Source organism: Schistocerca piceifrons, chromosome 2 (assembly GCF_021461385.2).
Source record: "Schistocerca piceifrons isolate TAMUIC-IGC-003096 chromosome 2, iqSchPice1.1, whole genome shotgun sequence".
Classification (NCBI taxonomy): Eukaryota; Metazoa; Arthropoda; class Insecta; order Orthoptera; family Acrididae; genus Schistocerca; species Schistocerca piceifrons.
In genome coordinates this window covers 771,514,985-771,542,271 of record NC_060139.1, presented here as the reverse complement: position 1 = coordinate 771,542,271, position 27,287 = coordinate 771,514,985, and positions in this window count along the sequence as shown.

The window sequence follows — 27,287 nt, the reverse complement described above, 5'->3', positions numbered from 1 at the left end:
TGGTTAAAAAGAAGCCGTGTGGCGATGCGAGGCAGAGCGGAGCAGCTGCCTCCCCCGTGCCTCGAGGGGCGGCCGCGATCACCTGCGCCAACGCGCACGACGACACCCCACTGCACGTCGCGTTTGCTACAGCGCTACTACGACGTTTTTGCAATGTGCTCACCAAGTTTCTGTGCACTGTAATAATTTCGGAAAATGTTGTAGGTTGTAATGGTTCTTTATTTACGTGACCATTACGGCACTCCAACCCCAGCTCTCGATACCAGTAATATCGTACTACTTTTCTGCGAAGTAACAGACATATTTTTGTGACAATATTCACATTTGGTTTTATTAATGTATAGGTACTCCGATGTATCGATATATTACAGTGATATGGTTCTTGTGTGTATTCATTTCTGTGAGACTGTCATAATCTTTGACTTACTTGTAACCGTTTTGGCGCGAATGCGTACAGAGCAGTCTTTGTTTCGCTTTGCAGAAGTTAAGTTGTCATTTCGCTTTGTAAAAGAACAGTCAAGTCTTGTGTTTCGTTAAAGTGTAAATTAAATGTATGAAGATTGATAAAAAAAAACTGTTTTCTTGATGATGTGACAATTAAGATTATGTATATGTGAGTTAACAAGAAGTTTAATAAAAATGTGGATCGTGAACACCAAGTCAAAAATTATTTCTACCATAACATTGTTCTTATCTGGGATTGTTTGATCATTAAGAATTTCCTGAAAAACGCATTTGTTAGGTCTTCAAATATTGCTAAAATACAGACCTGGACCTTCTAGCAGTCAAAGTGGAATCACCCTAGAATCAACAAGATGAGCCGTAACAACTTCGACGAAATCTACGTCGGAATCCATTCAAGATAAGTGCCAAAATTAATGACTTTTTTACAGTGACTTCATTATTTCCATTCTGACGATACCATCCACAGTCAATAACTTCGTTGTTGCCCGATAAAGCGAACGTATGCTCCGTGAGCAACATTATTACTCTGATTTCTAACCTACTTTGCAAGTGGTGGTATTGGTAGAAGGTGGATGACTTTGAAATGACACACTAAATTCCAGACGTTAAAAACATTTGAAGAAAAGCATTTTTATAGTCGACAGCCAAATACTTTTTCTTTAATGGCTTCGGAACTTTTTTAACTAGCACCACTGGAAGACAAAACAACAGGGAAAAAAATGCAGTGTGTGAGCAGTTGCGGCTTTCCTCCATCCTATTTTCGATTGGAGTCGCACTCTTTACTTTCCTGCTAGTGGGCACGCGGCGGCGGCAGGAGTATAGTGGAGAGCACGGGCGGCTAGTGGGAAAGTGGAGTCGAAGTGAGTACACACATGCAGTGCCTCTCCGTACGGCTGGGCTGCTGGATTTGCCATCCGCTTGGCCGTAGTGTGATGTGCCCGGGCTCATGGTGGTCCCCCATAGCTTCATACTGGGCATTGCCGTGCTGTGGAATGTTGTTTCATTCCGTCTTGGCATTGATTCCTGACTTACTTCTTGGACAAGAAAATAAAGTGTTTCGTATCGGAAAGTTGGGACTACATGCGGGGAATCTGTCACTCCATGCTTCGCAATTGCTTCTACCTTTAGTTGTGGAGCTGTTCAATATGTGATCCAAAAAGTCTCGATATGTTGTATGTTATCTCCTTCAACACACACACGGTACCTCTAATATCCAGTAGCACGTCCTCTTGCATTGATGCGTGACTGTATTCGTCGTGGCATACTATCCACAGATTCATCAAGGCACTGTCGGTCCACATTGTTGCACTCCTCAACGGCGATTCGGCGTAGTTCCCTCAGAGTGGTTGGTTCAAAAATGGTTCAAATGGCTCTGAGCACTATGGAACTTAACATCTGAGGTCATTAGTCCCCTAGAACTTAGATCTACTTAAACCTAACTAACATAAGGACATCACACACATCCATGTCCGAGGCAGGATTCGAACCTGCGACCGTAGCGGTCGCGCGGTTCCAGACTGAAGCGCCTAGAACCGCTCAGCCACACCTGCCGGCAGAGTGGTTGGCGTTTCACGTCGTCCATAAACAGCCCTTTTCAATCTATCCCAGGCAAATTCGATAGGATTCATGTCTGGATACGCCCAGTGTGGCCGAGCGGTTCTAGGCGCTTCAGTCTGGAACCGCGCGACCACTACGGTCGCAGGTTCGAATCCTGCCTCGGGCATGAATGTGTGTGATGTCCTTAGGTTAGTTCGGTTTAAGTAGTTCTAAGTTCTAGGGGACTGATGACCTCAGATGTTAAGTCTCATAGTGGTCAGAGCCAAGCCATGTCTGGATAACATGCTGGCCACTGTAGTCGAGCGATGTCGTTATTCTGAAGGAAGTCATTCACAAGTCGTGTACGATGGTGGCGCGAATTGCCGTCCATGTAGACGAATGCCTCGCCAATATGCTGCCGATATGGTTGCACTAACGGTCGGAGGAAGGCATTCACGTATCGTACAGCCGTTACTGCGCGTTCCAAGACCACCAGCGGCGTATGTCGGCCCCACATAATGCCACCCCAAAATATCTGGGAACCTCAACCTTGTTGCACTCGCTGGACAGTGTGTCTAAGGCGTTCAACCTGACCGGGTTGCCTCCAGACACTTCTCCGACAATCGTCTGGTAGTAGACATATGCGACACTCATGGGTGAAGAAAACGTGATGCCAATTCTGAGCGGTCCATTCGGGATGTTGTTGGGCCCATCTGTACCACGCTGCATGGTGTCGTGGTTGCAAAGATGGGCCTCGCCATGGACGTCGGGTGTGAAAAAAATGGTTCAAATGGCTCTGAGCACTATGGGACTCAACTGCTGGGGTCATTAGTCCCCTAGAACTTAGAACTAGTTAAACCTAACTAACCTAAGGACATCACAAACATCCATGCCCGAGGCAGGATTCGAACCTGCGACCGTAGCGGTCTTGCGGTTCCAGACTGCAGCGCCTTTAACCGTATGGCCACTTCGGCCGGCGTCGTCGGGTGTGAAGTTGCGTACCATGCAGCCTATTGCTCACAGTTTGAGTCGTAACACGACGTCCTGTGGCTATACGAAAAGCATTATTTAATATGGTGGCGCTGCTGTCAGGTTTCCTCCGAGCAATATTCCGCAGGTAGCGGTCATCCACTGCAGTAGTAGCCTGAGCGAGGCATGTCATCGACAGCTCCTGTCTCTCTGTATCTCCTCCACGTCCGAACAACATCCCTCTGGGTCACTCCGAGAGGCCTGGACACTTTTTTGCTGAGAGTACTTCCTGGCGCAAAGTAACAATGCAGACGCGATCGAACACGGTATTGACTGTCTAGGCTTGGTTGAACTACAGACAACAAGAGCCGTGTATCTCCTTCCTGGTGGAATGACTGGAACTGATCTGCTGTCGGACCCACTCCGTCTAATAGGCGCTGCTCATGCATAGTTATTTACATCTTTCGGCTGGTGTAGTGACATCTCTGAGCAGTCAAAGGGACTGTGTCAGCGTATGTCTTCTGGAGTTCTGGGAACCAGGGTGATGCAAAACTTTTTTGATGTGTTTATATGAATAAGGAAAAAATTGCAGCTCATTTCTTTGTGAGTGGTATTTAAGCTACGTACCAGGCGTAAACTCGAGCTTCATAAGAATGAAGCTCTTTCTCTTTCTACGATACTGTTAGTAAACTGTGTGGTACTATTTCCCTTTTTTTATGTAACTTAAATGTGTTTCAACTGTATTACTTTGAACGCGGCTAACAGTCTTTGCGTGCTGGGCCACGGGCCGGTTGCGGTGTCTGACACTTTGGGCATCCGGTTTTTTGTACAGGTCGTGTATTGCGTGAAGAAAAGATGGTGGAAAACTGTAAACAATTTTGATATCAAAGGTAGCACACCTTTATGTGTCTTTGGCTATTTAAATGCTGCTTCTTTTAGTTAAGATGTTTGAGCTGCTCTGATGACTAACTCTATTTCGTAGCGCTAATATGATTAAAGGTGTTTTTTCTGAATACCTAACTTTTGATTAGCTCTCACAAGGTGCATAAATAACTACTGAATGAAATCGCTTACGCAGGTTTATTGCGTCGCTGAGACAATAAACTCTTAAAGTGCACTACTGTTACGTATATTATCTGCTGACAAGTGTCGTTAATAGTTGATTCAAGGTGCAGCTTGGGCCAAACCTAACTGATACATCTTCTCTTAATTGGGCCACAAAGGTTGTTATGTGAACTATTGTCACAGTAAACATTAAAGTTAGTGAGTAAATTTCCTCGATCATAGTTATTATTTTATGTAATTTCGAGTTGATATAAATTTGAGACTGTCTATTGTTTACTTGGACATCTGAAAGATTGCTCGTATAATTTCAGGCTCGATTCCTGGCGGGGTCAGGGATTTTCTCTGCCTCGTGATGGCTGGGTGTTGTGTGATGTCCTTAGGTTAGTTAGGTTTAAGTAGTTCTAAGTTCTAGGGGACTGATGACCATAGATGTTAAGTCCCATAGTGCTCAGAGCCATTTGAACCATTTTTGAATTTCAGGCTGCTAAAATTTTAGTACATTCATTGTTTTCTTGGACAGTAAAGTAAAGATAAAGTTTTTAACTTAATTAATGTCCTGAATGGTTATTGTTAATCGTTTTAAATTCTGAGTGTGAAATAAAGCTGTTGTTCCCTTTAACGATGAATGATGTTTTAAATTCCCCAAGGTGCAGTCCTTCCAGTCAACAGCAGTTGCTGTCGCCGAATTAGGTGCAGTTATCAGGCTCTGTGTACACCTACAACAAGAACGAAAACTCTCGGAATTATGCTTATGTACGAGTACATCAATATCTTAATCAGTACTTACGAAGCAGTCCTTCGAATGGATCAAATTGCACGCTGCTCATAAATGAGTCACCAGCATATCACATACAACGATGACCACAGTGTTACATAAAATTCACATTGTTTGGCTAATGTGACGTAAGGGACAGTCAAATGAAAACCGAACACACGCCACAATTGGGCCACGGAATTGTTCCATTCAAATATAGTCACCACACGCGTCAAGAAATTTACTCCACTGCAAGACGAAACAATCAGTTCCTGTTTCGTAGAACGTGGTCAACTGCTGACGGATCCACAACCGCACTCATTCTTACACTTCCGCGTCCACCTGACACGGACGTCCACGCATATATTGCTTCAGGTCGCCAAAGATGTGAAAATCACACGGTGGGAGATCCAGGCTGTACGGCGGATGCATATGCAGACGGAAACGACGATTGAATATTTGTACAAAAGCCGAGATTCGAATCCAGGTTTCTTGTTCACTAGGCAGAGGTGCTGACTACTGCGTCACCATGGCACCGTGCTTTCGTACAACTGCACCAACTATGCCAGCTCACCTCCCTACTCAACCAAATTCCCATTCACACCTGAGCTCACTTGCTATCTCCCCTAACCTTTAACAGCATTGCAGGGGCTCTCCAACTGTACTGGAATAGCACCACAGGTGGAAGATGAAATGAATAAGTCAGATTAATAGAGTGAAAGGTAACGGGGTAGTGAGAAGAGTGGGAGAGCGAAGGCAATTACTGAACGTAATAAAAAATAAGGAAGAGAAAAAAGAAGGGGCTAATAAAAACAGTCTTAGAGGGATATGTTAAATGGAAGAGCGAGCTAGGAAATATTTCAGGTCCTTGATGACTTCACGAACGGCAGCACACACAGAATTATCAAGAAGGAGGTAATGAATCACAGACAAAAGAGACAACAAGGACCTGCTAATATAGCAGAGAATTGGAGATAATGAATAGACGTAAAGTTCCACTGGCGGCACTGCGAGAAAGAGAGAGAGAGAGAGAGAGTTCGAAATGCCAATGTACTACTCAAGTTACGATGCCTTCTTCGAGACTACTTTTATTGAGCAGAGAGGTAAGTGGTACAAACGTCCCAAATTAAGCTCTCTGCATTTGTTAAACAACGAGTTTTACTGATTATTTTGACCATGACGATAAAATTATATCCGTGGTGAAACACTGAAAAAGGAAGTTAAATAATTAACTGTTGGATTGACAACAAATCATAACGTTGAGTAGCATCATTTAAATCTACAAAAGCTATTTAGCATTAAAAATCATTTTAAATGGCCATATTTCCCTACATGAAGGCATTTGATAACATTATGTGCTCAAAAGGCATCATAATTGTTTCACCGTATTGTACTAGCTTACCAGTAATTTCGATGGTCTGTTGTTTTCGAGGTCTGCTATTTTATTTTTGTGCGTCTTAATAACATTGTATTGCGTATGGATGTGTGTGTGTGTGAGTTAATGCTTTCCTGTGCCCATACTAAGCTGTTTGTAACAGAAATGCAGTGTTGAAGGATCTTATTGCAAATCAATAAGCAAACCTTCGTCATCCTTGATTATATTATACGATTTCACTGAATTATTTCATTTCAAAAATTCAAGTTTGCTGATACAGTATTCTTACTACAAGTATCTGATATGTTTTGTTGGGTGTCGGATTAGCCTACAGTCAGTATTCCTTAATAGGAAAGATATATATACAGAAAAATCCAGCTGCCTCGTTACAACTTGTCGCGTTAATAATGAAACTCCGTGCATTCAACGCTGTCGATCATTGTCGTCAGGAAAACATGTGTCTCTCGAAGAAGTGACGGAATCACACAGATATAAATGATGTGGTAATCGCCACTGTGACCATTTATTGCGTTGGCGCCAACGAGGAGATATCATTCGCGCAGCCCGGGACCGACGGGAATATGGGCCCCGTAATGAAAGTATGACTTCACACTAGTTGCTCGAGCCCATGAGAAAGACAGGTCATTACGAGTGTGACTTCACACTAGCTGCTCGAGGCCCATGAGAAAGACAGGCCATTCCGAGTACGTCACTGCAAGTGACGGTGTAAGTCTTACGAGTGCCAGCAGCCGCCTCTGGCGGGGAAAGAGTAAACTCACGGAAGAGTATACTCACGGAAAAAAATCGCAGCACCATACAATAGTTAATGTAGAGTAATGAAATTTTGGGAATGCATCTGTCTAGATAACATATCTAAGTGATTAACGTTGCGAGAGCACTGGGTAATGTAAGCCGCGGTACGCCACTCCAAATGTGAAATGCTAGTACATTAACAACCCGTGTAACCGCCATAATGTTGAATGCTAGCGTGCAAACGTACGTGCATTGCGCAGTACAGGTGCTGGATTTCAATTTGTAGGATGGAGTTCCGGGCTTGTTGCACTTGGTCGGTTAATACAGGGACAGTTAATTCTGGCTGTGGATGACGCTGCAGATGTCGTCCGATGATGTCCCATATGGCCCTTGTAGGAGATAGATCTGGTGATGGAGCAATGGAGCAGGCCAAGGCAACATGTCAACATACGACATCACCAGACTGACGTAAAAATTTGCAGGCACGATAAGTGGGATAACAACGAAAGCGCTTCTGCTGTCATACGAAATCGCACCCCATACATAAGTTCAGACGCAGGTCCACAGTGGGCATAGCACGAAGACAGGTTGGTTGGAGGTCTTCAACTGTCATCCTCCTAACCAACGCTTGGTTGTCATTGACAGCGAGGCAGAGCCAAGTTTCATCAGAAAACACAAGAGACCTTCACCTTCCCCTCCAATGAGCTTGACATCTCTGAAGAAGCAAATGACGCTGCTTTGGGGTCAGTGGAATGCACGCTACAGTGCGTCTGGTCCGGAGCTGTCCTTAATGGAACCGATTTGTAACAGTTCATTGTGTTTCTGTGGTGCCAACTGCTGCTCAAACTGCTGCTGCTGATGCAGTACGATGCGACAGAGCCATACTTCGAACACGAAGGTCTTCCCTTTCGGTAGTGCTACTTGGCCGTCCAGATCCATCTTCTCGAGACCGCGCATTCCTGTGACTACCGCTGCCAGTAATCTTGTGCAGTAGTTATATTCCTGCCAGGTCTTTCTGCAGTATTGTGGAAGGAGCATCCAGCTTCTCAAAGCCCTCTTACACGACCACGTTCCAACTCAGAGGGATGTTTATGATGGGGTTTTTGTCACCTAAAGGTGTTCTTGACAGATGTGAACTCACCACGTCCGATCTCAAAGGTAACAAACTCCCACGACCGTTATAACGTGTATTGAGAGAAAACCTGGTTTGCATCCTCATAGTAGCACTGTTAACGCCACTCTTATGCCACTGGCGAGAAATTTGAATAGACATCGTATTTCAGAAGTAGAAATACGTCTTCTGACTTTAGTTTATGTCGCACAACTCTATGGTGTTGCGATATTTTTCCTTCTGTGCGTTTCAGATAAGTTTAACAATTCTTGACTGCGCATTTAAGTGCATGCAAACACTCGACCGCACACAACAAAGTTAAGATCTTTAGTGGATAACTTTTCCATCACATATTGATTTCCAGTGGGCCTATACGGAGCCAAGCATTGGCCAAGTGTGACAGACTAGCCGACTAGTGTAACAAGTTCGTTGTGGGCCCCGTAGTTCTCGATTGTCCCGAGCTGCCTTGCCCGACATACATCGCGAACAATCGTCTATGTCAGGGGCCAGGCGGGAAATCAGTATCTCACGGAAAAGGTGTCAAATAAAGTCCTTAACTTCTTCAGACGTTATCGAGAGTCTCAGTCTCTTTAAACACGCAATCATGAAATATTAAACTCGTCTTGAACAGTAACTCGCTGCTCACAGGAAACAGTCGCTGCAACTCGTGAGAACTGAGGTGTCACGTGCTGAGATGTATGCCACAGGATCCGTATATCTCGTTGCCCACATGGTGTCTTTGTTTTCATAATGATTTATAGTACGAGGCATACTCCCTTGCATTCAGTCCAACATCGACACAGACACATTATTATCTGCAAGCACAGCAACCTCACAAATTTAATATTCTTGCGTGAAGCAAAAATTCATCGCAGAAGCACACAAAAATATCTTGGAATTCACTTATATAGGCTTTTAAATTGGCAGAAAATAGAAAAAAATAAGACAAGCAGCGAATAGATTCAACGTAATACGACAAGTGAAATATAGAATTCGTGATGCAGATCCATTAGTGCCGTTATTTACATACAAAATGTTCTTTCACAAAATACATGAATATGGAATTCTGGCGTGGATGAAGGCGCCCATGCAAACTAAGAAAACATACTGTGTCGTTACACGAAACTTTCAATACTTCACAGGATTAAAATACTCAGTATCCACGAAACCTCACCCTCAGCACGAAACTAGGATCTTCAATTACCTACATTTGAAATAATATAGACCCCTCAAGTCATTCTTGAAGTTATATCAAATATCGCCCACCAGTCACCTATTGACTAAGAAGAAAAAACGAGATTCTTCACAGAGTACCTAGACAAACTAGACCAATTACAACACACTCCTTCCGTTGGCAGGACGTGCCCGTGCCTCTAGCTGTGGCAGTGAACCGTATGTGCGAGGCTGTCGTTGGAGATGTGCAAATCCGTCACATCTCGCGGTTTTCCTGAAATTCACTAACCTTGAGTCTTCACCGATATCTCTTCACTGCAATGGAAGCTCTCACTCGTGACTCGTATAGAACTGACGGGTGTAGTTCTATTATCGTGATATTTGGAGGAAATCCGTAACAGCAGCAGAAAGTGATGTAACAGGAGTAGGATTCGTTACGAGTAGGTAGGTGGGGCAGGGAGTGTGTTAATGTGAACAGTTCAGTGATAGGGTTGTTCTTATGAGAATCGAAAGCACACCAACACCGACAACTATAGTTCAGATAGAGAAAGTATATGAGGATACTGAAAGGATAATAGAGTACGTAAAGGGAGACGAAAATGTAGTAGTTATGGGAGACCGGAATGCAGTTTTAGGGGAAGGAGTAGAAGAAAAGATTACAAGAGAATAAGGGCTTGGGACAAGGAATGAGAGAGGAGAGAGATTAACTGAGTTCTGTAGCGAGTTTCAGCTAGTAATAGCGAATATTTTGTCCAAGAACCATAAGAGGAGGGGGTATACTTGGAAAAGACCAGGTGATACGGGAAGATTTCAGTCAGATTACATCATGGTCAGACATTGGTTTCGAAATCAGATACTGGATTGTAAGGCGTAAGCAGGAGCAGATATAGACGCGGATCACAATGTATTAGTGATGAAGAGTAGGCTGAAGCTTAAGACATTAGTCAGGAAGAATCAATACGCAAAGAAGCGGGATACGGGAGTACTAAGGAATGACGAGATATGCTTGAAGTTCTCTCGGGCTATAGATATAGTAATAAGGAATATCTCAGTAGACAGTATAGTTGAAGAGGAATAGACATCTCTAAAAAGCACCATCACAGAAGCTGGAAAGAAAAACATAGGTACAAAGAAGATTACTGCGATGAAACCATGGGTAACAGAAGAAATGCTTCATTTGACTGATGGAAGAAGGATGTATCGGGAAACTCAGGATTACGGAACTACAGGTCGCTGAGGTATGAAATAAATAGGAAGTGCAGGGAAGCTAAGACAAAATGGCTGCAAGAAAAATATGAAGAAATTGAAAAAGAAATTATTGTTGGAAGAACAGACTCAGCATCAAAACAACCTTCAGTGACATTAAAAGCAAGGAAGGTAACGTTAAGAGTGCAAGGGTAATTCCATTATTAAATGTAGAGGAGACAGCGGATTGTTGGAAAGAATACATTGAAAGCCTCCATGAGGGGGAAGATTTGTCTGAAGTGATAGAACAAGAAACAGGAATCGATTTAGAAGAGGTAGGGGATCCAGTATTAGAATCAGAATTTAAAAGAGATTTGGAGGACTTAAGATAAAACAAGGCGGGAGGGATAGGTAACATTCCATCAGAATTTCTAAAATCATTGGGGGAAGTGACAACGAAACGACTAGACATGTTGTTGTGTAGAATGTATGAGTCTCGCAACACACGATCCGACTTTCGGAAAAATATCATCCACACACTTCCGAAGACTGCAAAAGCTGACAGGTGTGAGAAATATCGCACAATCAGCTTAACAGCTCATGCATCCAAGTTGCTGAAAAGAATAATATATGAAGAATGGAAAAGAAAATTAATTATGTCTTAGATAATGATCAGTTTGGTTTTACAAAAGGTAAAGGCACTAGAGAGGCAATTCTGACGTTACAGTTGATAATGGAAGCAAGACTAAAGAAAAATCTAGACATGTTCACAGGATTTGTCGATCTGGATAAAGCGTTCGACAGTGTAAAATTATGCAAAGTGTTCGAAATTCTGACAAAAATAGGGGTAAGCTAGAGGGAGAGACGGGTAATGTACAATACGTACGAGAGGCAAGAGGGAATAGTAAGAGCGAATGACCAAGAACGAAGCATTCGGATTAAAGAGGGTGTAAGTCAGGGATGTAGTCTTTCGCCCTTACTGTTCATCGAATAAGCAATGACGGAAAGAAAGATTTAATAGTGGAATTAAAATTCAAGGTGAAAGGATATCAATGACACGAGTCGCTGATGACATTGCTATCCTGAGTGAGAGTGAAGAAGAACTACATGATCTGCTGAATGGAACGAAGAGTATAATGAGTACAGATTATGGATTGAGAGTAAATCGAAAAAAGACGAAAGGAATGAGAAGTAGCAGAAATGCGAACAGCGAGAAACTTGACATCAAGATTGACGGTCACGAAGTAGATTAAGTTAAGCAGTTCTGCTACCTAGGCAGCAAAATAACCAAAGGAGCAAGGAGGACATCAAAAGCGGACTAGCACTGGCAAAAAGGACACTCCTTGCGAATAGGAGTCTACTAGTATCAAAAACAGGCCTTACTTTGAGGAAGAAACTTCTAAGAACATGTATGGTAGTGAAGCATGGACCGCGAAAACCAGAACAGAAGAGAATAGAAGAATTTGAGATGTGGTGCTACAGACGAATGTTGAAAATTATGTGGAGTGACAAGGTATGAAATGAGGAGGTTCTGCGAAGAATCGGAGAGGAAAGGAATATGTGGTAAACACTGATAAGGAGAAGCGACAGGATGATAGTACATCTGTTAAGACATGAGGGAGTCACTTCCATGGTAATAGAGGGAACTGTAGAGAGGAAAAACTGTAGAGGAAGACAGAGGCTGGAATACATCAACCAAATAATTGAGGACGTAGGTTGCAAGTGCAACTCTGAGATGAAGAGGTTGGCACAGGAGAGGTATTCGTGGCGGACCGCATCAAATTAGTCAGAAGACTGATGACCGAAAAAAAAAGAAAAGAAATGCAGAGAGTAGGCTTTGCCCAGTATTGCACAATTTTATGAAATCTTATACATCTGTTATCTAACATAAATGTTACACAATGTATGATCTATCACATAGAGAGAGAACTGATATCATTACATTAGCTAAATAGAAGAGAAGTGACTCCATGACAACAAGAATTAGTGATACATCAATTAAACTAGACAGTACAATAATATTCAGAATACAGAGATGTAAGACAAACAGTAACAGCTGCGCTTTTTCTGCACAGACGTTTTTCCTCAGCCGTAAGGCAAATGCCAGGGTTAATTATTGTGGAGGATTAATTAATAAGAATAGGTTAGAGGAGCAGACAGAATTTGAGGGCACTCTCTTGCCCTTAGGGTGGGAAACTACCATTAAAAGGCAGGAGAATCAGCAATGATCAACGGCATGAGGACGCAGAAAGCAGTGGAAATCACTGCATTAGAGACACATAATGTGTATCCTCAGGACATTGGTCTATAAATGAAAAAGTGCCTTGATGATATCTCCATTGGCAAAAGACCCCTGACTAGTCCCCTATTCGGAACTCCGAGATGGGACTATCAAGGGGGAGGTGACCACGAAAAAAAAAGATAACCAACGAAAGAGTAACATTCTACGAGTCGGGGCCTCGAATGTCATAAGTTTGAACGAGGTAGCGAAGCTACAAAACCTGAAAAGGGGAATGCTAAGTAAGAAGGCTCAGTTCTTCCGTTTTCGTCCTTCTATAATCGACTCGCTCGAATATTTTACTAACACTCAGTACTAGAGCCTCATTCTCTTGAGCTGCATACTAACACTCTGTTATATATTCTAGAATGCCAAGAAAGTGAATTTTTACTTTCTATCCTGAAAATTCTTCTTACTAGTAACCTTACATGCAAGTTCGATTTTTTCTTGATATCCGCCCTTAAGCCGTACAGGCTATGATCTCACAAACTGCAGTATAATCTTGTTCGATAGGAATTCGGAATGATTTCTTTGATTATGTTACAAAATTTCAGGGATGATGGAGTAGGATAAATGCACCAATTTGAGATACAGGACACCGTTTCAGAAACGACAGTGTCGAAGGTTATAAGCGAAAATCGTTACGACCATGTAGCAGAGGAATACATATACCGGTTCGGTTGGTGTTAAGACTGAAGGGTAGGTAATTTTCGGAGATGGTACTATGGACTGCAAAAAGAAAAAGATTTGTGGTAAATATGAGCTCTAAAATGAATACCTAAGTGGTGTGGGCACTCCATCGTTAGAAGAGATGTGTTTCAAATTTGCGAAGATGAACAAGTGCTCATAGATCTTAATGTATGCTTTTTGGAGCTTATACTTACCAGACTATTTTTCTCGTTTTGGTCGATGTACCACCTCTGGAAGATGGCTACTTTGGAACTTTAGTAAAAACAGTACCGAAAATTGTATTCAACTGCCATAGGCATTTCCGAACCATGGCCCACAACTCTAAGTGATACATTTGCCATTTTCCGTCATCCCTGAAAGTTTGTAACATCATCAGTAAATCACTCTGTATATTAACAAGTTTCTTCCTTGTTTATTTGTTCCCTCAGCTATGCTTTTTCCCTAAACGAATACTTCTTCATTGTTGCTGACTTACTTTCGTCACGGCTATTTTGGCGTTGGGAGGCTATACATGGCAAGAGTGGTCGATGTCAGGATCCTGAAGTTACAAGTCATTGAGAATGTTTACATTACTTAATCCATTTAAAAAATAAGAGTGAAGATAAAAAAAAGGAATATCCCTTTTTTATTTCATCTGTCACAAAAAAAGGAATCACCCACTGTTTTATTTCATTTGTCTATTACAGTAACACATATATTAATACAAATGCGATATTTTGTACTATCTTATCAAGGCGGTTTAAAGTCAGTTACTAAATGAACTGGCCAAAGCTCAATGTAACTTACATTTTGTCATTAAATAATACGTAACTTCTATATGCATTACTGGAAAAGAAATTTCATAGAAAGAGCGACTCTGAAGAGTGATTGGTTATTACTTCTTTGGTAGGAATTAATGCTTGGAAGTAATTTACACAGACAATCAGTGAGTTTCAGGGCGTCTGGTTCAGAATCCGCCGAGATGGACTGACTTTTTCTATTGTATATCTCAGTCGTAGTACCATTTACGCTTCGTTATTTTAGTGACAGTGAAAATCAAAATCATTCTGCAGAATTACGTACAAGTAGTAGCAAAAAATCAAGAGTATATCCTAACGTAATACTCAAAAAGCATTTCGCTGGAAATATTGATTTCTTCTTAGAAGCAAATATAAAAAGAATAGAATAAACAAAAACATGTGCTAAATTTAGCGGTGGGCTATGTTTCATCAGTTTTGCAGATTTACTGCAAATTTTCTTTCTGTTCTTAGCGTGGTTGCTTGTTTCAGTCCATGTACAGTACGAGTACGAAAGAGCATCCGCAACTTCTGTAACTTGGAGTTTTTGGTTTCAGGCTACAGTGAACGTCGTCTTTACTGACTACATTTGCAGAAGTGACGAGAAGAAAAATATTCGCCAGTTTATAATGTTTTTATTTCGGTGATTCGAAATTAACGAAGCTGTGAAACAAAGTCCTTTGTTTTAGTTATAGAGTCCGAAAATATATTTTTTTCCGTCCTTATGCAGTTTCTTGTGCTTATGTGCCTAAGGCTTTCGCTAAAATATATTTATCCATTTAAAAAGATAACTTCAATGTGGAAATAAGTTTCTCATCTTGAAGTGGACGGGTATTATCTTCAGATTTTCACCTTGATTCTATCTCTTGAAATCTGTGACACTAATAGGTGACGACAGTTGTTGATTTCTCTTTCCCTTTGTGTTACTTTGGAATTAATGCGGTTTCAGTGCCAAATATAGTTTCTGAAACACTATTGAGAACGCAAAAACTTGTAACAGGCATATGACAGCTGTTACGACGTCTCAAAACTCATTTGTTATCGTTGTTTCGCGTTATTTTAGAAGCGTAATCTTCCTAAATACATTTTAAGGAGGTTTCTTTTCATCGTGCACAAATGATCAGACCTCCCTACATATTGTATTTTAATTTCCATTTGTTACTAATACAATCAGAAAAGCTTAAATAATTAGGGAATTGGAGAGAAAGTAAAGATCTAGATGGCTCCTCAGACCATCACAGTTCCCTGCAACGCTACCTTCATAACCTGAAGGAGCACGAGGGTGTCATGATGGTCTGACCCGTAAAGAGAAGGAATTTACGGTTTGATGTTTCGTTGACGTCGAGATTAGTTCAGATAAATAAGGATATTGGAGAAAGCCCGTCGTAGCCACGTTTAAGGAACCACCTAATATCCCGGATATATTGTATGCTCTGAAAGATAAGGAAAGAGAAAGATGGTAAGTTGCTGGTGATCTCTTTTCAAAGTTACGGGCCTATAGAACGCGAACACGTTCGTTATGCGAGTGTCAACTACCTCGGCCTTTTCGAATCCAGTAGAATTTTCCGTGTTGTCATATGACGACGGTGACCAACGTCTTTTACTGAGTAAATATATCATGCTGATGACCACTTGCAGTATCTTCTTAAACGTTAGTCAGTCTCACAACTTGACGACGCGGTCACACAAGTAAAAAACATTATTCTATGTTCATTATGAGCGTCGGCCACGCCTTTGGACAAAGATGTTTCCCATGAGAATTCCGGAGCCGCAGAGCGGCCAGTAAAACTGGTACACTTGGTGGGCTGCAGAATGATTGAGTACTCTTCTGCGGCTTTGTGAACGTGATAATCATTTAACCACGCCGCTGAGGTGAATAAATGAGATATTTGTGGATATTTACTGTGTAGCAATCAAACTTGAGTAACGGGGCAGTGAAAATCCGAGGCACAGGGTGTCGGAATGTATATCATTTGTTCCGCTATGGGTCTTTCTAAAGAAATGAAAATTCCGAGATCATTTTCAGCTGTAAATGTAATATCGCGAGAACCGAGGGTAAATTCTGCTAATAGACAACCGGAAATCACAATGTTCACAATCATGCCTCAATAGGGTCAGTATTCCTGAATCCCGAAACGTGTCGTCCTACAAATACTTGCCCTACGGTGTTTTGAAGAACACCATCACACCAGCCACAGAACAACTAGACCACAACAGTTACATAGTAGGTTCATTACTAGTTGGAGGTTTGCGTAAATGCGGATATCTGCAATAATATTGACTTTGAGAATAAAAACTTGCACGGACTTGTATGTCCGCGGACGTATCTTTAGATTCATTATTTATCTTATTCTTTCTTGCCTTCTTCCGTTTCTCAACGGTGTCTGCTTTGTTATATGAATTGTGGCAATGTTAATGAAAGATGATGTCCGGATGCCCTTTCTGAGGTCACCACTCCCCCCTGGGGCGGAATCTGTGTGCCATGTGTGTTCGCATCTAGATTAAATCTCTTATTAAAATACAATAACGTTTCCTAAACGTTTGCGTAGCATGTGTCTGAGACGGAATGGTACGAGCCTGGCATTCATCCAGTGGAAAGTGAGAAACCACCTAAAAGTCACATTCAAGCTGGAGACTCGCCAGTACCCTTCGTCAGTCCGCGAGGTGGGTCCGATTCGCGCCGCGTCCGGCTTTGCCAATATCGGAGGCGGCACGTAATGCACTCGGTTATTCGAGCGCAAGGGTGTATCTGCAGATACCCACAGTAATAATTACTGTTGGAAAATAATGGACAGCGTCAGTATTAACATTTTCGTCAAGTTTTCCAATAAAAGCGATGGATAAAAATGATTTTATTGTTTAAGGCATTAATATTACGCATTTGGGACGGAGTGCAATTGTACTGATATGGATGTGTAGTATCCTGGAGACGTAAAATGCATTTATGTCCTCTGAAAATGCTAAGGTGATTTGGTGATCTTACTGGTTTCCCGCACAGTTACATGTACATCCTGCTTTCGTCGTCTTAACTTCTCGCAGTTACCAAAGGTTACAACAAAGCGACATGAAGGCAGTTCTAGCACACTCCATCCACTGGAATCTCCACTTTATCGTCTGACTCCAGTTTGTGTACCACATACGACATAATTTTCGGTATAAAATTAGCGAATTGGACAACGTTCCTCTCAAATACACGGCAATGTGACCACCACCTTTGTTCGACATCAACGTGCAGCAACCACTAAAACAGGGCATTTGGCGACAGGTTGCAGCACTAGCAGCAGCGAAGTTGTAGATAGACTGTCGGTGGACGCGGAAAACAGTGTTGTCGTTGTTGTAATACGAAAGCGGAGCGATGCACCTGACTTTATAAGGCCGTGGTCATTGAATTTAAGGACAAGAGTGGATGCATTACCGAAACGGCTAAGTTTGTAACCAGTTCACGTGCCGCCGTGGTTAAAGCATACCATGCATGGCAAAATGGCACAATTGAAAACTAGCGCCCTAGCAACTGTGGTGCACCATGGCCCATCGATGATAGACGTGAACAACGGCTGTGGAATTGTGTGCTGGTGAACAGATGTGCAAATGTTGGGCAGCTGACCGCCCAGATTAACCAAGGCGCTACCAGCAGTGTCTCCTCAACGACCGTTTAGCGAACATTGCTTCTTACAGCCTCCGCAGTAGGCGCTTGGTTCACGCACCCATGCATCGGCGACGAATAGTGGAATTTGCACCCCATTTTCAAAACTGTACCTCCACTGAGTGGCGGCAGGTGGCATTTTCAGATAGTTTTAATCCACAGGACGGATGGCTGTTGGCGCTACGTCCCTGCAACGACTATAAGTTGGGCACAGACCGCAGGAGGAATCCTCATGGTCTGGGAAACGTTTTCGTGCATTTCCTGCGTTCTGAAAGGCACAATGGATCAACACAAGTATGCGTCTATCTTTGGGGACCGTGTCCACTCCTCCATGCAGCTTGTTTTCCTCAGCAAGACGACGTCTGCCAGCAAGACAATGCAACGTGTCACATAGCTTGCAGTGTACGTGCGTGATTCGAAGGGCACCAGGATGAGTTTATCGTGCTGGCCAGCAAACATTCCGGATTTAAACCTATTCGAGAATCTATAGGACCAACTCGATCGAGCTGTTCACGCCATGGATCCTCAAGCGAGGACGTAACGCAGCTGGCCACGGCACTGGAGTCTACATGGCTCTACATCCCTGTCAGTACCCTCCAAAACCTCACTTACTGCGTGCCCGCGCTGTAAAATCTGGTTATTCAGACGTTTGACTGTGATCACATCAATGTGACTGTACCTAGTATATTTAAAAGTACACATAGCCAACGCTTCTTACATTGAGAAATGTAGTTAGCCACCACCTCACCATCAGTTGACATATATTTAATAATCGAACTGTATGGATTACATGACCGCCCGGTCAGCCGAGCGGTCTAACGCGCTGTTTCCTGAGCAGATACACGTGCCTGCCTGGTACGAATCTGCCCTACGGATTAGTGTCGAGGTCCGGTGTGCCGGCCAGCCTGTGGATGGTTTTTTAAGGCGGTTTTCCATCTACCTCGGTGAATGCGGGCTGGTTCCCTTTATTCCACCTCAGTTACACTATGCCGGCGACTGTGCTGCTAGTCCCGGCGGAGGTTCGAGTCCTCCCTCGGCCATGGGTGTGTGTGTGTTTTTCCTTAGGATAATTTAGATTAAGCAGTGTGTAAGCTTAGGGACTGATGACCTTAGCAGTTAAGTCCCATAAGATTTCACACACACTTCAACACACACACTATGCCGGCGATTGGTGAGCAAACACTGTCTCCAGGTACACACACACCACCATTACTCTACCAAACAGACATTTGGAGCTACACTCGTATGAGACGTTCCCGGGTGGAACGGGGGGGGGGGGGGAGGTGACGAGGGGGGCGTCCACTGGGGGGGCTGAACTGCACAGTAACCCTGGGTTCAATGTGGGGTGGCGGTGGGGCGGGTGGACTGCTGTGGCCTGTTGTGGGGTTGTGAACCACTGAGGGCTACGGCGGGACGAAGCCCCTCCGTCGTTTCTGGGTCCCCGGTTTCAATACACAATACAATGGCTGACATCCAACAGTATGCAAAATTTCAAGTATCTTCAATTGTCAGTTTTTTTGCTCCTATTTCCGTCAATTATTCTACGTAAAGGAGTTCGGTTTGTAGCGTACTGCACTGCAGTGACACACATTTTGCATTCTTTTATAAATCTGCATTCTCCTCTTACCCTTTTTGATTGCACGGAAAGGGAATGCACAGTGGATCTTCAAAAAAAATGCAAACCAAAACTACATGCCTGTATGCAGATGAATGGATGAATATAATGTAGGAGCCGAAAAACTAACCATTGAAGATACTTTAAGTAAAGCGTAAGAGGTCTGGTCAAAATAAAGCTTCTATCGAAGTCCCATAAGACAGAATTCTTATAAAACTGCGACTTGGAAATGAAACCCTCAAAAACAAAAACAAAAACACAGATGTACAATATGTGCCGACAGCGTGTAACGAGACATCAGTATTGTGGAAATATTCTGCAGAAAATTTCACAAAACCCGTTTCTGTAATTACTTCAAAAAGTTCAAACTAAACGAGAGTACCAAAAATATAACAACCTATTTCGTTTTAAAATGTGGCGATGACCGACATGTTCATTCTTAACTATGGACTGAAAATTTCGGCCGGCTACAACAGTCGAAAATTCAGGTCTGGTTCACACCTAACGCCGAAACTGCAGTGTACCGAACGTGTAAAAGTATTGTGCCTACAGTAACTTAGCATCGACGTACACAAATGACTTGCAGATGCAAACAAGGGATATGAAGGTACTTCTTTTTTTTACCCGTGCAGATCTGCAATAACAAATGTTTGCTACCTGGAAAACAGGCACCAAAGTAGCGTGTGAGCGCTACGAACGTTCTGTCCAGGCGGATGGATATCACTCTGGCTTTTTTCCACTTCAGACTCGTGGTCTGTTAAGAGCGGGGTCGGCATTAAACACAGATGGTAACAGATACCGCTTTAGCTCTTTCGCAGCCCAATAGAGTGAACTTTTGCCCTTCATGCAATATCCGTAAGGCATTCATTTACTTTGAATTCTAAACTGACACACACAAAAAGAGGAACGAGTGCAGCTCACGAGTCGCGTTTTGAGGCTGTGTTATTCTATAGCCACCCTCAAAGGTCCGAAAATGAGTCATGCCGCGGCATCTAAATGAAAGTCAGTTGCATAACAGCAAGTAATGCGCTATAAATTGGTTAAAAACGTGGATGAATTTGGCAATACGCTGCATATTTCAGTCGAGAATTCGAACCAATGCTTTACGTACATTGCATGAAGCACTAAGGTTCTTTCTTTTGGGCTGTAAAAGAACTAAGGCGATGTCTTTTACCATATGTGTGTAATGCCGACCACGTGTTTACTTAACAGGCCGTACTTTAAAGAATGTTACTCCTAGCCAATAACCAGTATCTCGGTACCATCTAGCTGTCGTACTTATTCCTCGGCACTCTACGTGTCCATTGAATATCTAATACTAATCCTAAAGCTAGCACCACTGACGGCTAGTGAGAGAGACGAAGAATGTCGATGCTATGAGCTGCAGGCTACGTCCTGTGGCTCGCCGGTAGAGACGTAGGAGTGCCCCGTACTGAGTGCGGCTGGCTGTAGAACCAGGACCACGAGCCAGAGCGCAGCGCAGGGCTCTCGGCAGTGTCGGGCCTCCTGAAGACGATGGGCGACGTGGGAGCCGAAACGTCAGGCTCTTGGTCCGGCGGCTGGAACTGGCGCAGCGCGTCGGTCAGCCCGGTCGGGCGGCCCTCCTCCAGCGCCCACCAGGAGGAGACGCGCCTCTGGGCAGCCTCCAGCTGCCGCTGCCGCCCCCGCCGCCTCCGCAGCTTCACCTGCTGTCTCCGACGGCAGTGGCTCAGGCAGAGCGCGGTTCCCAACACCGCGTTAGCAACCAGCAGCACCGCAGCCACGACGCACGTCACGACCAGGATCGCCATGCGCTGTCGAAGAAAACTCTGATAAACTGCTGAAAATGGAGTTCATCGTGTGGATTTCAAAAACAACACACTGTACGAGGGCCACTCCGAAAGAAACGTACAATATTGTTCAAGAATCCAATTTTTGTTCTACATCTCATAAAGGAACTGCTTGGAAGGGCACTTTCATTTCTAGTATACAACACGATACACACATAAAGTCACCACTCAATCCAAAAACATTTTTCACAAAACTTTGAATTCTGATATCCATTTACGTTCAAACAGGTGGTAAAAGAGTAATTTGTTCATATTCATATGTAGAAATATGATGTAAAAATGTTTGAAATAGAGGACTGCAACATTAAAAATATGCCAAACATATTTTATCATCAGCCATCTTCACTTCAAGCATTCAGCCATTTTTTTTTTCTTTTACCGTACCCATCCCTTTCTCCTTAAATATTATCTGCAGTGGTGATCTTCCTCCACTCATTCTTTCGAGTTGTTCATTCCATTTGGAGGACATTAAATATGTTCAGTTCTTCCTCAAGTGCCGAATTTCGAAATCTATCGGCTCTTGTGCATTCCTTTATTGCTCTTACACGCCTCATCTCTGTTACTCGTATGTATTTTCCTGATGTTTACTTACACTCACTTCCGTAAATAAGCACTGGAACTGCACATTGTGTTAGAAAATTTCAATCTTTCTTTTTAGACACCTGTTTGTTGTTCTACGTATATTCTCAGACTTTCCGAATTTCTTCTCTACGTCTTCTTCATACTCATATTTTCAAATTTTTAAAAAACAACAGTAATAATAATTTATTATTATCTTTACAATTTCATGATCACCTGTTACACTTGTCATCTCAAGCAACAGAGTAATAAATTACATATAAAATTGTCTTTGCTTGCAGAGATCGAATTCAAACATATTTGTGTAACTAAATATGTCGCTAACATATTTGCATTTTCGGCGCGCTTTCGGTAATTGTGAGGCGAGTTTTGTAACACGTGGTTGAGGATGGTGTGTCGTGAGCCTATGTGGTATAAAGGCGGACATGTTCATATACAGGTACCTGTAATCCAAGATTTTGTGAGTTATTGCTTGTTCTTTAAGGTGAAGAATGTATGGATGGAAATACTTATGAGAAAAAAAATTCCAACGAATCATTTATAAAGTCAATGCATAACGGCAGTTACCATCCTGGATTTCTCCTCTTTAAGCATGAACTTACTTTTAGACGTTCTGTGCCATGAGAAACATCGAGAGAACCATGAAGGAGAGAAAAAGATAAGTAAGAAACAATGTTATAAGTTCGTGAATTATTGTACCTCACAACGCTTATTGATTCTCATTTATTTCCTCGAAGAATTGGGAATTAGTCACGCAAAGCAAACCGCTGTTTCCAAGTGAGACTTATTGGTAATTTTTAAGTATGTTTCTTTACCCCTCTCCAAAAGTTACAATCTTTTGCATTACGTACGTCACAGAAGCGTTCTTCCCGCTTGTATTAAAGTTTAATAGAACATGCTCCCGCAAGTTGTGCTGACGTAGCACTCCGTTCAGATGGCTGCTGTGCTTCATATTCATCTGAAGAAACACGCTATGATGTACGTTGTGTGTTCTGACAACAAGACAGTGAGAAACGTTAATAAGAGATTGGACAAGGTGTATAGCGATGACGCGGTTTATCGCAGCAGACCTAAACGTTGCGTAAGAATGAACGAACTGTCGATCCGAGTGAGAGTTACAGGAGTGTGTGCGGAATATTGAGAGAATTTGTAGTTGAAAAGGTCAAAGCCAGATGAGTTCCAAGAACGTTGACTGATGCCCACAAAGAATCACTGAAGACAGAGCACAGAAAACTTTTGGAAACAATACGACAATTCTGGAGAAGACTTTTTTTACGAAAATTGTGATGGAAGATGAAACTCGGTTTAATCACTCTGAATGGGAGACGAAAAGGCAAGCGACGTAATGGCGTAATGAATAGAACAAGTAATTCTAAAATGCATCTTCAGTAGTAAAAGTGACGGCTACTGCGTGTGTTTTTTATATATTTTTTATTTAGAAGGAACCGCCCTCGATTCTGACGTATGAGGCAACCCCTAACAAACTTAAGGCTCGAATGTGTCACGTTCTACATCATCAGCAAACACACGATGTTTTACTGTTGCATGATAATGATCACCATATGTCAATGAGAAAGCCACCCCCAACATCACAAAGTTTGGGTGAACAATCTTCAGCCCTGATCTGACGCTGTGTGATTATCACCTCTTTCGTAAACTGAAGAAATCCCTTCGTGGAACGAGATTTGAAGATGACTCCATTGTGAAGGCCGCAGAACAGTGCGTCAGATGAACTGGTACTGACTTCTGTTACTCAAGAATACAGGCTTTAGATCCACGATGATGCAGGGCATACTGTAAAAATATCAAAGCTATGGAAAATAAATTGTCGGCCAAAAACATTATGCATTTGTGCTGGAGTGACTGTCGTAATGTATCATTTCGTGGCTGTGCTTGTGTGCTCTTCCTGTAGCTATTCGACAGGCTCAGTTTCCAGGAGAAGGAGACTTTCTTCAGCCTGGAATTAATGGCGGATTGCATTTCTGCAAAACATACTAGCTTCACCACAAGACATTACCGCAAAATTGACATATCTTTGCCGCAAAATATCAGAAAACACTAACGCAACTATGAAGAAAGAACGGCTTACTTTAAAACTGGCAGAGCAGCAGACTGCTTGGGTTAAAAATTTTAGTGCACAAATTACAAATACCATTCCACAAGCATTATTAGTCTGATACAGTTTTTGGTAACAATGAACAAAAAGCAGCTTCGACATATCCTTAAGTAGTATACGTATGTAGCGTGTAAATCTGATGGAAGTGTTATGGTGTAACGTAATATGTCCCATCCGCTAATATAATATGGATATTAATACACAGACATAGCAGAGTCTGTTCGCAAGTGAAACAATGCTATATACTTGCAGGCCTACGAAGAAGAACCCTTCATCTCGATTGTTAAAAGATCTAAACTGGTGAACTGCTCTAATGCCTTCTTTTCAATACGAGGTTGGTGGGCATCTGTTTCCTTCGGACTGTGCGCAACGATAAACGAAAATTAGTTGTTTCCTGTTTGTGTTTTTCATAAGTAATTCGCTTAAATAATTCTGCTCGTATTATTTTACTGGGCTGTGAAGTTTGTTCTTCATACGCTTTTCTTTTGAAATAACTCCGCGTAACATGTGATTCAGTAACCCCTCATAAGAGGTGTCTCTTCATTGCACCATTTCACTCATTTCCACAATAGTTGCTACACCATTTTCCATGCACCACCACGAAATGTTTGTCCTTAATAATACAGTCCACGCCACGATTTGTAGTAGTTTTTATGAAGTCCATTTTTTAAATGCTTAAAGTAACAAGAAAAAGATAAATGCACATCTATACCACTGTCGAGACATCGTTCCCACTACTTACGTACCCGATACACCACCGAACACAACGTTGTGTGGCCCCATCTACAGTAATTTTCGCCTGTGGCCATGCAGTCAACACACAATCTTCGATCTAAAGCCACCTATAAGCAGCACTACTTTTGTATGCGGAATGGGATACTATAAACGCACAGCTGCAAAACTTACGTAGTATGTAATTAGGAATTTAATGTAGCGATATTGAAAATTTCTCTTTTGCAATAATGAAAAAGTATTTTTGCTGCAAAGAAAATTAATTTTTGAGGAATTTCTTTCCCGTTTTTGTGCATTTGCTATCCACCTGGAATTAATAACAAGGAGTTTCCTGAAACCTCCTAAATGGATATAGATCCAAGCATAAGAGGCAAGATGACGTCGATATGATTTCTGCATGATGACCGTTATTGTCCAACACCCACTACAAATAAACTTCTAAAAGTTCTGGCCTGAAGCAGTACCTTACGAGGTGCTATAAGTGTGAGAACGAAATGACCAGCGAAAATATCTACATTCTGTTCCTTATTGTGATTGGCTGGAAGGCCTAAATGTTAAATGATTTCGTAGACCAGTTTGGAGCTTGCGAATCTTGGGGTGGAATGGCAGTCTTCGTGGAATGTGGAAGTCATGTGCTTTCTGAGATGCACTGTATTTCAGATATTGGGAGAAGGTGATCGTTAATGATCAAATTATTTCTGGCAATAAGGAAAATTAACGGAATAACTTAGTTGCAACAGGGCCCACAGCCCTGATAAACTTCTTGAAAGAAAAAAAGTTACCTGCATTGGCTATTCTTTAATTGCATTTCATTTTTATTTTGCGTCCTACACATTCGCCAGTTGAGCCATTTTCAAGTGAAGTGCATAACTCACTACCTACAAATGTTTTGGGTTACATTCATTTTCATGGGCAGTCAGTGTTTGGCTGGGGTTGTAAACTGTAGTCATGATATTCGGTACAGTACAAACAGCAGCACACAACTAGGTCATTTTACATTGCACAGTCGAAACTTCATAGTACGCAAAATAAAAATAAAATGGAAATAAATAATAACCGCTGCAGGATACGTATTTCCTCAAAAAAGTTGAGAGAATTGGAAAGAACATTGTTGTGGGCGTACGTAGATTACTGCTGAGAGAGGATGAGTCAGTCTCTCACTTTTCTCCATCACAGTCTCGCCACTTGTTCCCAGCTGTTCCAAAGTAGTATAACTTCTGTGTATAATAAATCCATCAATGTGTTAGATAATTTTAGATTGCGTTTTTTTTTTTTTTTTTTTTTGTCATCACTCCAGCATGTATAGTTTGCCCCAGTTTGTCCATCACTCCAGCATGTATAGTTTGCCCCAGTTTTTGAATCAATAACCTCGTGCCATAACTCTAATAAAATATTAATCCCATGTTGATATATTTTTTCAGCACTCAAGCTCATATAGATTCTGATAAATGTGATCACCTCAAATGCAGGTTAACAACAACAATCCCAGTCAAAAGAAAAAATCTGTTTAGCAGACGCGTGGGCCGGGTAGTCAGGTGGAAGGCTTACTAGCTGCAGTGATTGCTGTCAGGCAAACTCATAGTCACAGTAGCCTTTCAACACGTACCACAAGTCCAGTGTAGTCTTGCATGGTTAAGCCCTATCCGGTTTTCTAGGCTAGCGCTGTCGTTTAACGACTGTGCACTCACTCAGCAACCAGAGACCTCAAATTAGGTTGCGGAGTCAAGTAGCTAACTGGACAGGGTGTTTAATCAACGAGATGGACTTAATTATATTATGTATTTGTTTCCATGAAAATCTGAGTGTGGTGTTTTCATGTGGCTGGTTCCGATTGATTAACGTGTTCCTGTTTTATTGTTGACTACCTTGCTCTGAAACACTAAGGCTAAATGGTGGATTGTGTAAATTTCTCGTTCTTGGGTTATGTTTATGAATTGTACTGTTTTTTCTTTTTCAGGTTGTAACGGTTGCTGACAGCAGACATCATAAGAGAATAAATGTATTGTGGGGCTGTTGGCTGTATACCAAACTGTTCATAGAGCTATCCACATATTATCCTTATTACTCGTTTCTGTGCGACAAAAACATATTTCGTCAATGACGAGCCACCCCAGAATATTGTGTCACAAGATATTATCCAGAATTATTCATAAAGAGAAAATGGCAGAGCTTAGACATTTAGAAAGACCTGTAACACAAGACTTCTGGTGCAGGCTTTTATCTACACAAACAGCTAAGAATGTAGAATATTATGTCTCATTTACTGATTTACCATCATGCAATATTTCTAATGGTGTGGTATACTGCAAATATTGAGTTTTAACTAAACTCAGTTGTCAAGCTACGGCCGCAAAACAACAGCCAATCAATGAAGAGAGCACTGAAGATTTTCCTGTAAACGAGCGTGTTTTGGTGTGTCTAACAACATGTATTTGTCCGACTAAGCTGCTGATGTACTAAGCTCTGGTTGCTGTGCTACGCTGCACTTGTTGACGTGTTCCGACGTGTCTGTACATTGGAAACTATCAAAAGAATTCGCCTTCATATTTCATTATTAATAAAATTGGCACATAACAGCGTCAAAAGTCGACTATCTTACTGCACTGATTTTACTGCAGCACAGTTTATCAGCTTAACAAATCA